The following is a 16,469-nucleotide window of genomic DNA, read 5'->3' as shown; positions in this document are numbered from 1 at the left end:
TTGGTTTCAAGAGTTTTTCAGGTACATAACTGTGGGTAACATTTGGTTGGATCATCATCTCGATGATTCATTATTTGAAGTGTCTTCAGGAATTTTGAAGGGTTTGAACACAGATTGTAATCGTTAATATACATATAATGTTCTAGCACAGTTTTGAAGTCAAAGTATAGCTTTGAAAGATTTAGGAATCTAAGAATGATGTCTTTTGTTAAATCTTGGCTTGGATTCTGAATTTTTTTTTTAAATCAGAATATGTAATCAAATTTGGATGAGGATGGTTGTTTTAATTTTTATAAAAGAATATATATTGTGTGAAAGTAGTGAGTATAGTTGATGATTTGTTGAATCTGAATCGAAGAATGTAACATATTAATTGTGAATTTATATATCCCTCGGGTATTACCTACCAGTTAAAATATTCTCACCATTAACAGTTTGTACAAAATAATTTTCTTAATTACAATCCTTAGATGTAATCATGGATTTAATGAGTTAACATAATATTAATCTCATCTGGTTTTCGACTAGGACTAGAATATATAATCTCTAACACTTTTAGAAACTACATATTCTCTGCAAAATATTTCTTCGATGAAGTTAAGAATCAATACTTCATCGTTTGTTTTTGTTGGTATTCCTTGGTATCTATGGTGCGTATGACGGTGATGTTCGAGGTACAGATTGTGATGTTGAGGTGTGGGATGCGGATGTTGTTGGTGGTGGTGGTGATGGTACTGTTGGTGTTGCTGATGGTGGCACTGTTGCTGTCGGTGCTGCTGCTGGTGCTTGTAACCTTTGCACCACATTCTCCAAAGCCACTACCCGAGCGCGAAGCTCGTTGACTTCTTCCATTACACCGGGGTGATTGTCGGTTCGGACGAGTGGACAAATAAGATCTAGAAATTGAGATAATATATAATCGTGACGAGACACTCTGGAAATGAGAGAGAAAATGGTGTCTCGAATAGGTTCGCCGGTAAGTGCTTCAGGTTCTTCGCCAAGAGGGCAATGTGGTGGATGGAAGGGATCACCTTCTTCTTGTCTCCAATGACTAAGCAGGCTATGAACCCATCCCCAATTCATCCAGAATAGGTGATGGCTAATTGGTTGATCTATTCCGGTTACACTGTCTTCTGAATTCAGGTGAATATCCATATCGAAATAGCTGTCGGAGTTTAAGGAATTTGAACTAGATACGTGATCCATCTTGTATAATCAGGGAATGATTTTTGATATGAATTAGATTATAGAATTTAGTTTGGTATTCTTCAATACATAATTTACATATGTATATATAATACCAAATTCCATAAATCACGGAGAAATTTTCGGAAGATGTCAGGAAAAGTTTACAGTAACAGATACGCTAAGATATGAATTTTGTCTATACACTATTCATGCAATCAATGTAGTAAAATGTATCTAGACTAGGAATGATAAGCAGGTAATTTCCGACAAGAAATGATAAGCAAAACTCTTGACATGCAGACACGGTCGAAGTCCAGACTTACTAATGCATCCTAACAACTATCAGTTAGACACACTCATGCAAGACCTGGTTCGCTAGGACCAACGCTCTGATACCAACTGTGACGATCGCTCCAAATCCATATGGACAAACACGTCATTCATCGATTTCATTGCGAGGTATTTGACCTCTATATGATACGTTTTGTAAACATTGCATTCTTTTGAAAAGGCACACCATCAATGAATATTTAAATCAAAGGTTCTTGACATCTGATGATTTCTATATATGGACAATCACCGTAAATAATAGTTTACAATAGTAATTCCGTTGACAATGCAGTCAAAATAAGATACATGGTGATGATTTTGTGAATGCAACGTTTTCTTGAATAAAGCATTCAAGACTCCATGCACATAGCTTGTATAACATGTAAGCAAACAGCGGAAGACTTCTAGGGAACCTGAGAATAAACATGCTAACAAGTATTAACACAAAGGTTGGTGAGTTCATAGTTTTAGTGTTTCGCATAATCTGTATATAAAAGTGGATCACAAGATTTCAGTTGTTTCATCCAGAAACGTTTATCAATAGATTCTACATAACAGAGCACCCTGGTAACTAAGCTTTATCGTTATAATGATAAATACCCCATACGTTTTAATACACGCAAACCAATGTGTCCTAAACTCAAATAACACACGTCCGTTAAAAGGCTAACGCTCTAGCCCGGACGGGGATGTCAAGCCCTATGGATTCATATACTGTTATTCGCGCCCACCAGTCCATATCCTATGTACTGGCAGCTACTAGTTACCAAAGCTAAGGGATTTTCGGTTCAAACTCAGTGTAGAATTTAGTATGTACTTGTATCCTTTGCGTTTTAAAATAAATTGCATGTATTCTCAGCCCAAAAATATAGATTGCAAAAGCAATTAAAAAGGGAGCAATGAAAACTCACCTTAGCAGCACATAAGGTCATTTACCAAAAAGTGACCGAAACTCGGAATGCAAAATTAACCGTAGATCTCAACGTATCAATATTGTGATTCAATATTGTAGGAAAGTACGTAGACACAACGGAGATGATAAATACTAGTTTGACTCACGAGCAAAACACTTGAACAATACTCAAAACCTCCTTAGTAATAACCCATAATTTCCTTAGCTCTATCCCGCTTGAAAACCCATTTTGAAAGTGACACCCTCATGATCTCGTCGTAGTATTTTAAGTGATATAATTAGTAATAATAATAATAATACTAATAATAATAAAATAAATAATAATAATAATCTTAATAATAATAATATTAATAATAATAATATTAATAATATTAATATAAATAATAAATAATAATAATATTAGAGGGAGTAGTATATGTGAAATTTAAACTCGAGCAGAAACTGGCCTTTTATAGGCAACTTTTTGGAATCTGATGCCCATGCGATCGCATGGGTTTTTAGTGTATTTTCCATGCGATAGCATGGCCGCCTGATCCAGCTCAAAATGTTTTTGTTTTCTTGTTTGTCGACATATTATTATATAATATATATAATATATATAATTTAAATAATTAATTATATATTATATTAAATTCATGTGCATAGTTTGTAACATCCCGCCTTTTTCCATTTTCTTTTCCGTTATACTAATTTAAACTCCGTTATATGTTTATAACATCTCCCGTTAATACGCGTTTTAAAATATTCCGTTTAGGTAATTTTCGCACCCGACTACAAACTCGAGGGACTAAAATTGACACGGGGCAAACTAGTTGACTAGGTCACCTAGTCCACCCCAATCACCACCATTCAACCATCTCCATCTCTCTCTCTTTCTCTCTAGCAAGAACACACACACAATTTCCAAATTCATTCAATCATCATCTAAATTCGATCTAGGAGGCTTACAACAAAATAAATTACATATTCGTGATCCTCTCTTCATTCTCTTCATTTTGGTACCAACTTCATCTCGTTTGGGTAACATTTCTAAAACTCTAGATTTCTCTAAATTCGTGTTTTTGACTTGAAATGGTGTTAGTTAGTGTCTATGGCTCATTGTGATGTCGTGTATGTAATTTGTAGGCTCGATCTTGTTATTTGGTGTAACTAGCATGAACACTTGAAATGGGTTAGTTTAACCTTTGATTTTGAATGATAAAATGTGTTTAGATGTTAATGGTTGTGTGTTCAAAGTGTTAGTTACTTCGTTAACTTCGTTTTGGTGTGTTGATTGACATGAAAACCTTACATTAACATGATTATTGGTTTTGAGATTTTGGTTAGGGTTTGATAAGCTTTATATGAACTTTTGATGTATCAAATGCTATGAAATATTGTTGATAAGTGTTTTGTTGCAATGTGTGTTTGAACACCTTCGAAACGGCATATCATACATGTAAATTGGTTACCCGAATCATGAAATGCTTTTTTAGAACTTGAACCTTTGATTATGAAAGTTTAATGCGGTTTTGGGTTATTGTAGGTGTTAAATTACTTGTTGAAATGTGTCTAGTCGTTTTCTTCGTCAAATTACCTTCCCAACGGTATAAAATACTTGACTTGATTGTTTGCGGATCGTAAATTGTGTTTATTTGGTTTTTGGTTCGTGCACTTAGGAGTTTCTGCATCAGACTTGAAAAACAATCTGGACGCCGTCCAGATCCTTGGACGCCGTCCCACTTTTCAAAGCTGGACGCTGTCCAGATATTTGGACACCGTCCCAGCCTTCAAAGCTGGACGCCGTCCAGACAATCTGGACGCCGTCCAGATACACTGGCAGGCCACTGTCTTCGTTGGTCATTTTACGGAAAAAGTTTGCTATGCTATGGACCTCCGATTCACATGTAACTTGTTCTAACATGCTCATATATGATTAAAAACCTCAGAAAAATAGTTCGGGACCCGACCCGAACGTGTTGACTTTTCGTTGACTTTGACCCGACCAAGTTGACTTTTAATCAAACTTAACCAAATGTTTGTGCAAATCGTTCTAACATGCTTTTATACTCGTATCTTGCATGAAACATGACAATTTGACTCACATGTTGTAGTATTCGAGTCGTAACGAGCCATAGGACTAATTGAACATTTTTGGCCTATCGTGTTTACCGTTATTGATACAACCTATTTGTTTAGGTCAAGACTAGCATTGTTCTTTGCACACGTTTACTTGTTGAAGTACTTTACTACTCGTGCACTCAAGGTGAGATCATAGTCCCACTTTTACTCTTTTTGAACTTACATTTGGGATGAGAAAACATAAACATTTCTTTTACTAAGTGAACACAAGTACAGGAAAACAAACATTCTACATACGAGTTTAGAACAAAATCCTCAATTCGATTATCATTAGTTACACTTTCCGGGTGTAAGCGAGAACTTATGTTGTATGGATCCATATGGGTTTGACAAACCCTCATTCAAACGGTTCGCTATCATTTACGAATGAAATATATTTTCGAGAAACAGTGTATGTTCTAGCACTAAGTGATGGGGTTCAATGGAAGGAATGTTAAGCATTGATAATTGGGTGCTCGTGAAACAAACTTTTGGAATGTATTACTATTATCTCATTGTTGCAAATCTTGTGGTTCACTTGTACTTACTTACTCAAACCTATGATTTCACCAACGTTTTCGTTGACAGATTTCTATGTTTTTCTCAGGTCCTTGAACGATACATTATACATGCTTCCGCTCATTATTTTGATACTTGCATTGGATGTCGAGTATATATGCATACATGGAGCGTCTTTTGGCTACTTTTAAATTGTGTCGCATAAGTTTCACTTGTACTTATAACTTTGTAACGTAACTTGTGGTGGAACTATTCTTGTAAACTTTGAACAATCTTTACATTTGAAATGAATGCGACATATCTTTTGGTCAAACGTTGTTTTAAAGACTTATGACCACGTAACGGGACCTAAGTAGACGGCGCCGTCAAACATGATTTGGTCGGGTCGCTACAGATGGTATCAGAGCGTTGGTTGTAGGGATTTAGAGTTCATTGGTGTCAACCTCGAGTCATAGGGTACATTGGTGAGTCTAGACTACAACCGGCATATAGACTTGAAGTAGGAATTACTTGACTATTTGTGCATTTATACTCGAACGCTTCTACTCATATCTACTCTTAGTTCATCTTAATCTCACGTTGTTTAATTTGATTGACACGCCACCTTGACTATATGAAATGATGTCGAATGCACATATGAATCAGGGTAATATAATTTCCGGGATTATATTACGGTGACTCATATGAACGTTCCGACATTATGACATAAAGAATTTAAGGCGAGTCGAGGAAAAACTTCTCTTTATCTTTATTCTATATCACGGTTAGTATTATTGAGAATACTAATCAATGATATTCTTGTGTCTTGAAGGAACAATGGCTCCTCGTCGTGTACGCCGCAATGAAACTCCCGAACAAGCTCTCGAACGGATGATAGCTACCGCCGTAGATGCGGCCATGGCCGGTCACTCATCCAACAACAACAATAATAATAACAACAACCACAACAACAACAACAATGGAGCCGGTAACTCAAACGAGGGATGCTCCTATAAAGCTTTCATGGGGTGCAAACCTCACACTTTCGATGGAACCGGGGGACCGGTCGTGCTCACCCGATGGTTTGAGCAAACGGAAGCCGTCTTTAGCATAAGCGGTTGTCGGGACCAAGACAAGGTCAAATACTCCACTCACACCTTCGCCGGTGTCGCTCTTACATGGTGGAATACTTATGTACAATCGGTGGGTACCGATGAAGCTCACGCCCTCTCTTGGGCCGACTTGAGGGAAAAGATGATTGTCGAATATTTCCCTCGTGAAGAAACCCGAAGGCTCGAACAAGAGCTAAGAACTTTAAAGGCGATCGAAAATGATCTCAAGGCTTATAATCAACGATTTTCTGAACTAGCCTTGATGTGCCCAAATCTTGTGAACCCCGAAGCTTTAAGGGTTGAACTTTACATGGATGGTCTTCCAAAGAGTATCAAACACGGAGTAATGTCATCCAAACCCACTAATCATCAAGAAGCTTTGAACATGGCCCGCAAATTGATAGAAACGGTTGACGAAATCGTAGTACCGGCACCTAAAGCCGAGGACAAGTCGGGTAACAACAAAAGAAAATGGGAAGCTCCCCAATCAAGCAACAACAACTTTGCCAAGAAATCTTTCACCTCCGACGGCAAGAAGGGTTATGCCGGAAATCTACCTCTTTGCAACAAATGCAACAAACATCACTTTGGCGAATGTAGTAAGCTAATTTGCCATCGGTGCCAAGGAATTGGTCATAAGGCCAACGATTGTAAAAGTGCCGCTCCCGTCGCTCGAAAGTGGCCCAATGCACCAAAGACGGGCACTTGTTACGAATGTGGCCAAACGGGTCATTATAGAAATGCATGCCCAAAGAAGAAAGATAACCCCAACACGCGAGGCCGATCTTTCAACATCAACACCGAGGAAGCCCGGGATGACACTGAACTAGTCACGGGTACATTTCTTCTCAACAACACTTATGTTACTTGTTTATTCGATTCGGGTGCCGATAAGAGTTTTGTATCCAAGACTTTGACTCATTCTTTTAATACTCCACCACGTCCACTAGATACCACTTATACCATTGAAGTGGCCAACGGAAAACTATTGAGTGCCGACACATATTACCGGGGGTGTACGTTAAACATTTTGGGTAAGGAATTTGAAATTGACTTGATACCCATGGAACTAGGAAGCTTTGATGTAATAATCGGTATGAATTGGTTAGTCAAAATGAAATCTCACATCCTTTGTGATCTTAACGCAATCCGAATTCCTATCGAGAATGGTGAACCTTTGATTGTTTATGGCGATAAGAGTTGCACCAGACTCAACCTCGTTTCGTGCCTTAAAGTTAGAAAACTACTCCGTAAGGGTTGTTTTGTGATCCTTGCCCACGTTAAGAAAGTCGAGTCCGATGAGAAGCATATCGATGATGTGCCAATTGTTAGTGACTTTTCCGATGTATTTCCCGACGAATTACCGGGTCTTCCACCTCATCGACCGATTGAATTCCAAATCGATCTTATTCCGGGAGCCGCACCCGTAGCACGTGCACCGTATAGACTTGCTCCATCTGAAATGCAAGAATTGCAAAGTCAAATCCAAGAACTACTTGACCGTGGTTTTATCCAACCTAGCCATTCACCTTGGGGCGCTCCGATTTTGTGTGTTAAAAAGAAAGACGGATCCCTACGAATGTGCATTGATTATCGTGAACTAAATAAATTGACGGTTAAGAACCGATATCCTCTTCCTCGCATCGATGACCTCTTTGATCAACTACAAGGGTCTTGTGTATATTCGAAAATCGATCTCCGCTCGGGCTATCATCAATTAAGGGTTAAGGGGGAAGATGTCTCCAAAACCGCTTTCCGAACTCGTTATGGTAGTTATGAATTTCTTGTAATGCCATTTAGTCTCACTAACACACCGGCGGTGTTCATGGATCTTATGAACCGCGTGTGTAAACCGTATCTTGACAAATTCGTTATCGTGTTCATCGATGATATTTTAGTCTATTCAAAAAGCGAAGAAGAACACGAGGAACACCTCCGACTTGTGCTTGAACTTTTAAGACAAGAACAACTCTATGCCAAATTCTCCAAGTGTGAATTTTGGTTAAAGGAAGTTCAATTTCTTGGTCATGTTGTAAGTGACCAAGGTATTAAAGTCGATCCAACGAAAATCGAAGCCATTAGTAAATGGGAGACTCCTACTACTACTACTCACATTCGTCAATTCTTGGGTCTCGCCGGATACTACCGTAGATTCATCAAGGATTTTTCTTTGGTTGCTCGTCCTCTAACCACGTTAACTCATAAGGGAAGAAAATTCGTTTGGGCAACCGAACATGAATACGCATTCCAAATCTTGAAAACGAAGCTAACCACCGCTCCTATCTTGTCACTTCCCGAAGGCAATGATGACTTTGTTGTATATTGCGATGCCTCGAAACATGGTTTTGGGTGTGTATTGATGCAACGAACGAAAGTCATTGCTTATGCTTCTCGACAACTCAAAATTCATGAATGAAACTACACGACGCATGATCTCGAACTCGGAGCCGTTGTCTTTGCACTTAAAATGTGGAGACACTATCTTTATGGAACCAAAAGTACTATCTTTACCGACCACAAAAGTCTCTAACACATTTTCGATCAAAAGCAACTAAACATGAGACAATGAAGGTGGATTGAAACCTTAAACGATTACGATTGCGAGCTTCGTTACCATCCCGGGAAGGCAAATGTAGTAGCCGATGCCTTAAGTCGAAAATAAAGAGCGGTGCCTCTTCGTGTCCGAGCCTTAAACATCACCATCCACACAAACCTTAATAACCAAATTCGGGTAGCCCAAGATGAGGCTCTCAAGGATGAAAACCTTTCACACGAGCTCTTGAACATTCTCGTCTCTCGATTCGAAATTAGGGAGACCGGACTCCGATATTACACCGGAAGGATTTGGGTGCCTAGTTATGGGGACCTACGAAGCCTTATTTTAGATGAAGCCCATAAGTCACGATACTCGATTCACCCCGGTGCCAATAAGATGTACCACGACCTTAAATAACTATATTGGTGGCCGAACATCAAAAGGGACGTAGCTACTTATGTTTCCAAGTGTTTGACATGTTCCAAAGTCAAAGCCGAACACCAAAGACCGTCCGGACTACTTCAACAACCAGAGATCCCGTAATGGAAGTGGGAAAGGATAACGATGGATTTTATCACCAAGCTACCAAAAACGACGGGCGGTTATGATACCATTTGGGTTATTGTTGGCCGTCTCACCAAATCCGCACACTTCCTTGCCATGAAAGAAATGGACAAAATGGAGAAACTTGCACAACTTTACATTAAGGAGATCGTAGCCCGACACGGTGTACCTTTATCGATTATCTCCGACCGAGATGGCCGTTTCGTTTCTAGATTTTGGCGTACTTTACAAGAAGCGTTGGGAACGCGTTTAGACATGAGCACCGCATATCATCCTCAAACCGATGGACAAAGCGAACGTACAATTCAAACCTTAGAGGACATGTTACGAGCTTGCGTGGTTGATTTCGGAAAAGCTTGGGACAAGCACTTACCCCTCGCCGAGTTCTCTTACAACAATAGTTATCACGCGAGTATTAAGGCCGCACCTTTTGAAGCGCTATATGGCCGAAAATATCGTTCACCTCTTTGTTGGGCCGAGGTAGGCGACGTGCAAATTACCGGACCCGAACTCATTCACGAAACCACCGAGAAAATCGTTCAAATCCGAGATAGGCTTAGGACGGCCCGAAGTCGTCAAAAGTGCTATACCGACAAAAGACGCAACGACCTTGAATTTCAAGTCGGTGACCGCGTCATGTTAAAAGTCGCACCTTGGAAGGGTGTAATCCGTTTTGGGAAACGCGGGAAGCTAAATCCGCGGTATATTGGTCCTTTCGAAATCGTGGAGCGTATCGGAACCGTTGCTTATCGTTTAGATCTTCCGCCTCAATTGAACTCCGTTCATCCTACCTTCCATGTATCTAACTTGAAAAAGTGTCTTTCCGAACCCGATATCGTCATCCCTCTCGAGGAACTTACTATTGATGACAAACTTCATTTTGTGGAGGAACCGGTTGAAATTGTGGGCACCTCCATCAAGACATTGAAACAAAGCCGAATCCCGATTGTTAAAGTCCGTTGGAACGCTAAAAGGGGACCCGAGTTTACTTGGGAAAGACAAGATCAAATGCAAAGGAAGTATCCTCATCTATTCGTGAATTCGGAAACGCAAGATCTCGAGGAAGAAACAACGACTACTACGCCTACTTAAATTTCGGGACGAAATTTCTTTTAAGGAGTAGGTAATGTAACATCCCGTATTTTTCCATTTTCTTTTCCGTTATACTAATTTAAACTCCGTTATATGTTTATAACATCTCCCGTTAATACGCGTTTTAAAATATTCCGTTTAGGTAATTTTCGCACCCGACTACAAACTCGAGGGACTAAAATTGACACTGGGCAAACTAGTTGACTAGGTCACCTAGTCCACCCCAATCACCACCATTCAACCATCTCCATCTCTCTCTCTTTCTCTCTAGCAAGAACACACACACAATTTCCAAATTCATTCAATCATCATCTAAATTCGATCTAGGAGGCTTACAACAAAATAAATTACATATTCGTGATTCTCTCTTCATTCTCTTCATTTTGGTACCAACTTCATCTCGTTTGGGTAACATTTCTAAAACTCTAGATTTCTCTAAATTCGTGTTTTTGACTTGAAATGGTGTTAGTGTCTATGGCTCATTGTGATGTCGTATATGTAATTTGTAGGCTCGATCTTGTTATTTGGTGTAACTAGCATGAACACTTGAAATGGGTTAGTTTAACCTTTGATTTTGAATGATAAAATGTGTTTAGATGTTAATGGTTGTGTGTTCAAAGTGTTAGTCACTTCATTAACTTCGTTTTGGTGTGTTGATTGACATGAAAACCTTACATTAACATGATTATTGGTTTTGAGATTTTGGTTAGGGTTTGATAAGCTTTATATGAACTTTTGATGTATCAAATGCTATGAAATATTGTTGATAAGTGTTTTGTTGCAACGTGTGTTTGATTACCTTCGAAACGGCATATCATACATGTAAATTGGTTACCCGAATCATGAAATGCTTTTTTAGAACTTGAACCTTTGATTATGAAAGTTTAATGCGGTTTTGGGTTATTGTAGGTGTTAAATTACTTGTTGAAATGTTTCTAGTCGTTTTCTTCGTCAAATTACCTTCCCAACGGTATAAAATACTTGACTTGATTGTTTGCAGATCGTAAATTGTGTTTATTTGGTTTTTGGTTCGTGCACTTAGGAGTTTCTGCATCAGACTTGAAAAACAATCTGGACGCCGTCCAGATCCTTGGACGCTGTCCCACTTTTCAAAGCTGGACGCCGTCCAGATATTTGGACGCCGTCCCAGCCTTCAAAGCTGGACGCCGTCCAGATACACTGGCAGGCCACTGTCTTCGTTGGTCATTTTACGGAAAATGTTTGCTATGCTATGGATCTCCGATTCACATGTAACTTGTTCTAACATGCTCATATATGATTAAAAACCTCAGAAAAATAGTTCGGGACCCGACCCGAACGTGTTGACTTTTCGTTGACTTTGACCCGACCAAGTTGACTTTTAATCAAACTTAACCAAATGTTTGTGCAAATCGTTCTAACATGCTTTTATACTCGTATCTTGCATGAAACATGACAATTTGACTCACATGTTGTAGTATTTGAGTCGTAACGAGCCATAGGACTAATTGAACATTTTTGGCCTATCGTGTTTACCGTTATTGATACAACCTATTTGTTTAGGTCAAGACTAGCATTGTTCTTTGCACACGTTTACTTGTTGAAGTACTTTACTACTCGTGCACTCAAGGTGAGATCATAGTCCCACTTTTACTCTTTTTGAACTTACATTTGGGATGAGAAAACATAAACATTTCTTTTACTAAGTGAACACAAGTACAAGAAAACAAACATTCTACATACGAGTTTAGAACAAAATCCTCAATTCGATTATCATTAGTTACACTTTCCGGGTGTAAGCGAGAACTTATGTTATATGGATCCATATGGGTTTGACAAACCCTCATTCAAACGGTTCGCTACCGTTTACGAATGAAATATATTTTCGAGAAACAGTGTATGTTCTAGCACTAAGTGATGGGGTTCAATGGAAGGAATGTTAAGCATTGATAATTGGGTGCTCGTGAAACAAACTTTTGGAATGTATTACTATTATCTCATTGTTGCAAATCTTGTGGTTCACTTGTACTTACTTACTCAAACCTATGATTTCACCAACGTTTTCGTTGACAGATTTCTATGTTTTTCTCAGGTCCTTGAACGATACATTATACATGCTTCCGCTCATTATTTTGATACTTGCATTGGATGTCGAGTATATATGCATACATGGAGCGTCTTTTGGCTACTTTTAAATTGTGTCGCATAAGTTTCACTTGTACTTATAACTTTGTAACGTAACTTGTGGTGGAACTATTCTTGTAAACTTTGAACAATCTTTACATTTGAAATGAATGCGACATATCTTTTGGTCAAACGTTGTTTTAAAGACTTATGACCACGTAACGGGACCTAAGTAGACGGTGCCGTCAAACATGATTTGGTCGGGTCGCTACATAGTTGACTTGTAATTTTCATTCCGATGACTCGTACGTTGTCACTCGACTTATGTCCCGGTTCCGGTTTCTCGAACGCATTTTCGTACGCTTAGAAAACTCGCAATTTACGTTTTGTGATTCGTACCTTTGTCAAAATATAGTCTTAAATTATCAATAAATTATATCATTCAAAGTGTATCTTAAACTTTCGAGTGTTTTGGTCATTTACTTCTATAAATCATTGTCTCGCTATTTGTTAATATATATATAATAACAAATCATTTTATGACCAAGTTAATATATATTTTCAACATTCATAAACACGTTTTAAATATACGTCGCAAGTTATTCATATAATTAATATTCCAATTTATCATATATATTCAAATAAATATTTAAACCAATAAGTTTAATGTACGGTATCAAACAATTAATACATTGTTACGTTTTCAAGTTATAGTATATATATATGTATCTATATACATATAATTGTTCGCGAATCGTCAAGAATAACCGAAAGGTATTTGAATATATGAAAGTAGTTCAAAAATTTTGAGATTCAGTTTTACAAACTTTGCTTATCGTGTCGGAAATGTTAATCATACAAAGATTAAGTTTAAATTTGGTCAGAAATTTTCGGGTCATCACAGCTTCTGAATTTGACTTCTTAATTTTCTCCAATCTTAGTCTATTTAATACTCCCTATATTTTAAAAAATTGATAATCATAACTGATTCTTTCTTCCTTAATCATATATACTATAACTTAAAATGCAATCCTAACCTTTAATATAATTATACCTTAATCCATTATTACACGGTTTTAAAAAATAGTTTTTTTTCTTCTTCTTTTGAAAGCCAAGCAAAATATATTAAAAAAAAATACACTACCTAGAAGCTATCAAGTACAACGACACCCAACAACCTCAATACAACTCAAAAACTAGCTAATATAACGATTACGAACAACCTTTACCAAAAAACAAACCACAAAAGCGCGAAAAACAGGCCCTAAAAACCCCTCAACTAAACAACACACTAACTAGATTACCACGAGAAATTTAAAACGAAACTGCAAACGAACGTATAATAATCCATGATTATGCTATTATGTGTTTGATCGCAACTTGGTAAAGGCTATGATTCCAAGGTAAAGATACTTTGGAACTATAATGTGTTTGATCATTGTTATAAAAAAACTTGATTACTTTTCAATTAATCCCCGATTACTCATTTTTAAAGCAGTCCGTTCCGATTTTCTAAAATTCGTTTAATTAATCGGTCAAAGTCATTTGATGAGTCAAAATTCGAATTTGGTAATCAAATTCAGTCAAAATAAAAAATGGTCAACATTTTAACATGAATTTAAACTATAACTTTAGAGTTTTTGAACAAAATCCACAATTTTAGACAATTGCGTTATAATTTATGTTTCTGTTTATAGTTTTCTTCTATATTTACACATATAATTTTTGAAATTTAATATTTAAATGTATACAGTACAATACGATTAATCTACGATTTATCACCGAATTGTCGATTACTCATTTTAGAATTCCAACCGATTAATCCCCGAATAGCGAATTTTGCAAACTTGTGTTGGATGACTATGTAACAAGTTTTGTTCGTTTATATTTATGTTATCAATTTGTCAAGACTTTTAACTTTATTACAATGTGTTAACAACACATTTTAGTTTAGTTGTTTAGATAATTGTTTTGTTGAACTTTGTGTGATCAAGATAATTGTTTTATATTATTAGTTAGCGTATTTGTTCAAGCAAATTGATATTAAAAATTGTATACAACGATAATATTGCCTATTTGTCATCAACAAAACGAATTTCTTCTCCGTCGAATTTAGTTTCAGTTTCAACTTCAGAACTTCGATGCTAAAATCACATTTGACAATGTAAAGCAGTAAAAATGAAAATTTTAAAATATAAACTAGATTACTATGAATTATCATTAATTTTTAACATTTGCCAAAATCAATTTAGCACGGGCTCATAAAATTAATAAAAACTAAATCCAGTTAACGTTACAATTATTGGAGACCAAAAAAATATAGGTAACAAGAATTATAAAATGTAAACTTTACATTTTGTGGAGTTATTGTGTTACTAAAGTATGTTTAGCACAACTTCAAAATTGTTGGTTTGATTTTTAGGTCAAAACTGTATAATGATCACGTATGATAGTGACGTGTCATCATACTAGGATTAAGATAATTTATTCTACTTTTGTTGTAACAATGTGAAAATCTACAATTGCAAGTTTTTACTCAGGATGACATGTGTATTTTGATCTCCATTACGTAACATTAACTAGATTTCGTTTTTGATTTACATTTGCAAAAACGTATATTTATAACTTCTATGCAACGCACGGGCTCATAAAACTAGTTTCCAAATACTACGTATGATTTTACAAGTAGGATCCAATATAAAAAATCACAATACACATAAAAACCGTATAAAACAAAAAAACCTAAAACAAAAATAGTTAAAGACAATACGTAATCAAAGACGTCGTATCTACAGAAAAAAGCGTCGATATATGGTGTCTGAAATACAAAGGACACGTGTCACAATATAAAAAATGTAACAAACTACGAGGCTGCTACAATCGGACACCTGTCCAAGACGTGTCAATCGAATTAATATAACCAAAAGTTACAAAAATACCCTTCTGCCTATCATCTTCTTTCCTCTCATTGTTGTCTTTTGCATGAAATTCGCAGTCATCCTCTCATATTTCTCCATTGTGGCCCTCTCTTGTAATCTATAATTTACTTGACCATTTTACCCTTTAAGTGGGACCCACACGTACTGCCATCCATCTTCCTTTGTCTTCAACACCACCACTAACTGCATGTTTCTGCAAGTTTAATTCCTTATACTTCCACATTTTCTCTCTCTAAAATTCTCTGAATATATGTATAGTTATTAGTATAAAGATGGAAGCTTTTGGGTCAGTTGGTTGATTCTGGTTTTGGGTATTGCTTAGAATTGTGAAATTTGAGCTGATTTGAAATGGGTCAGTTAGTGGCATGAAGCTAGTGTTTTCAAGATTCAAGATTTTGAAGTTTGAAGTGTGTGATTGGATCTACTAATTGCCAACACAGAAGGTATAACGCATGCTATTGAAACTTTATTTATTTTTTCGAATCTTGTTATTTAAAGAGTTTTTTTTTAAGTTCGTTTTTGATTGAGCGCTTAAAGGGTTTCAAGATCTTAAATCTTGATTTGCTTATTTGAGGGTTTTTAGATAGTAACAGATAGCATTTGCTTAATCATAGGTTCTATATATAGTACTTTCAAGAGAAGGAGTTTTGATTGGGAGGGGTATTAACGGAACTTCATGTATCAAGCGACGAGCTCTATGTATAGTTATGCCCACCTATAAAACAGTTGATTATGCATGATATATTAATCACCAGTTTCACTAATTTGCTTCACAGTATTTATGTGAATTTTGGATTAAAATTTTGTTCATTATCTACTTAATTAGCCCTTATATACATGTTAATTAAACTTAGCAACAAAAATAATAATGGACACAAGTGTCGGAACTTATGTACTTTAAGTGTTATGTTGGGTTAACTATGCAACAAGAATATATAAACATGATCATGTATTCTACCATTTGAATGGTTAGTTAAAAGCTTGTTAATGCTATATTATTTGTACATGTTTTTTTTTTTTTTTTTTTTAATACTAACACGAATATATACACCACGAAATGTCCTAAGCAGAACTCGAACCATCAACCTCAAGGT

At 36.7% G+C, this 16,469-nt stretch overlaps 1 protein-coding gene across 1 annotated transcript in view; it reads left to right on the top strand.

Annotated features, from left to right (window-relative positions):
• The first annotated feature begins 15,713 nt into the window (after window positions 1-15,713).
• Window positions 15,714-16,469, top strand: part of LOC139872794 (protein ABSCISIC ACID-INSENSITIVE 5-like) — a 56,889-nt gene continuing 56,133 nt past the window's right edge. The window contains exon 1 of the mRNA XM_071860719.1: window positions 15,714-15,818. The gene's annotated coding sequence lies outside the window, so the exon portion shown is untranslated. The remainder of the gene's footprint in view (window positions 15,819-16,469) is intronic.

This window comes from Rutidosis leptorrhynchoides, chromosome 10, assembly GCF_046630445.1.
Source record: "Rutidosis leptorrhynchoides isolate AG116_Rl617_1_P2 chromosome 10, CSIRO_AGI_Rlap_v1, whole genome shotgun sequence".
Taxonomy (NCBI): Eukaryota; Viridiplantae; Streptophyta; class Magnoliopsida; order Asterales; family Asteraceae; genus Rutidosis; species Rutidosis leptorrhynchoides.
The sequence above is the reverse complement of the archived record's forward strand: the minus strand, read 5'-3'. Positions and strand labels throughout refer to the sequence as shown.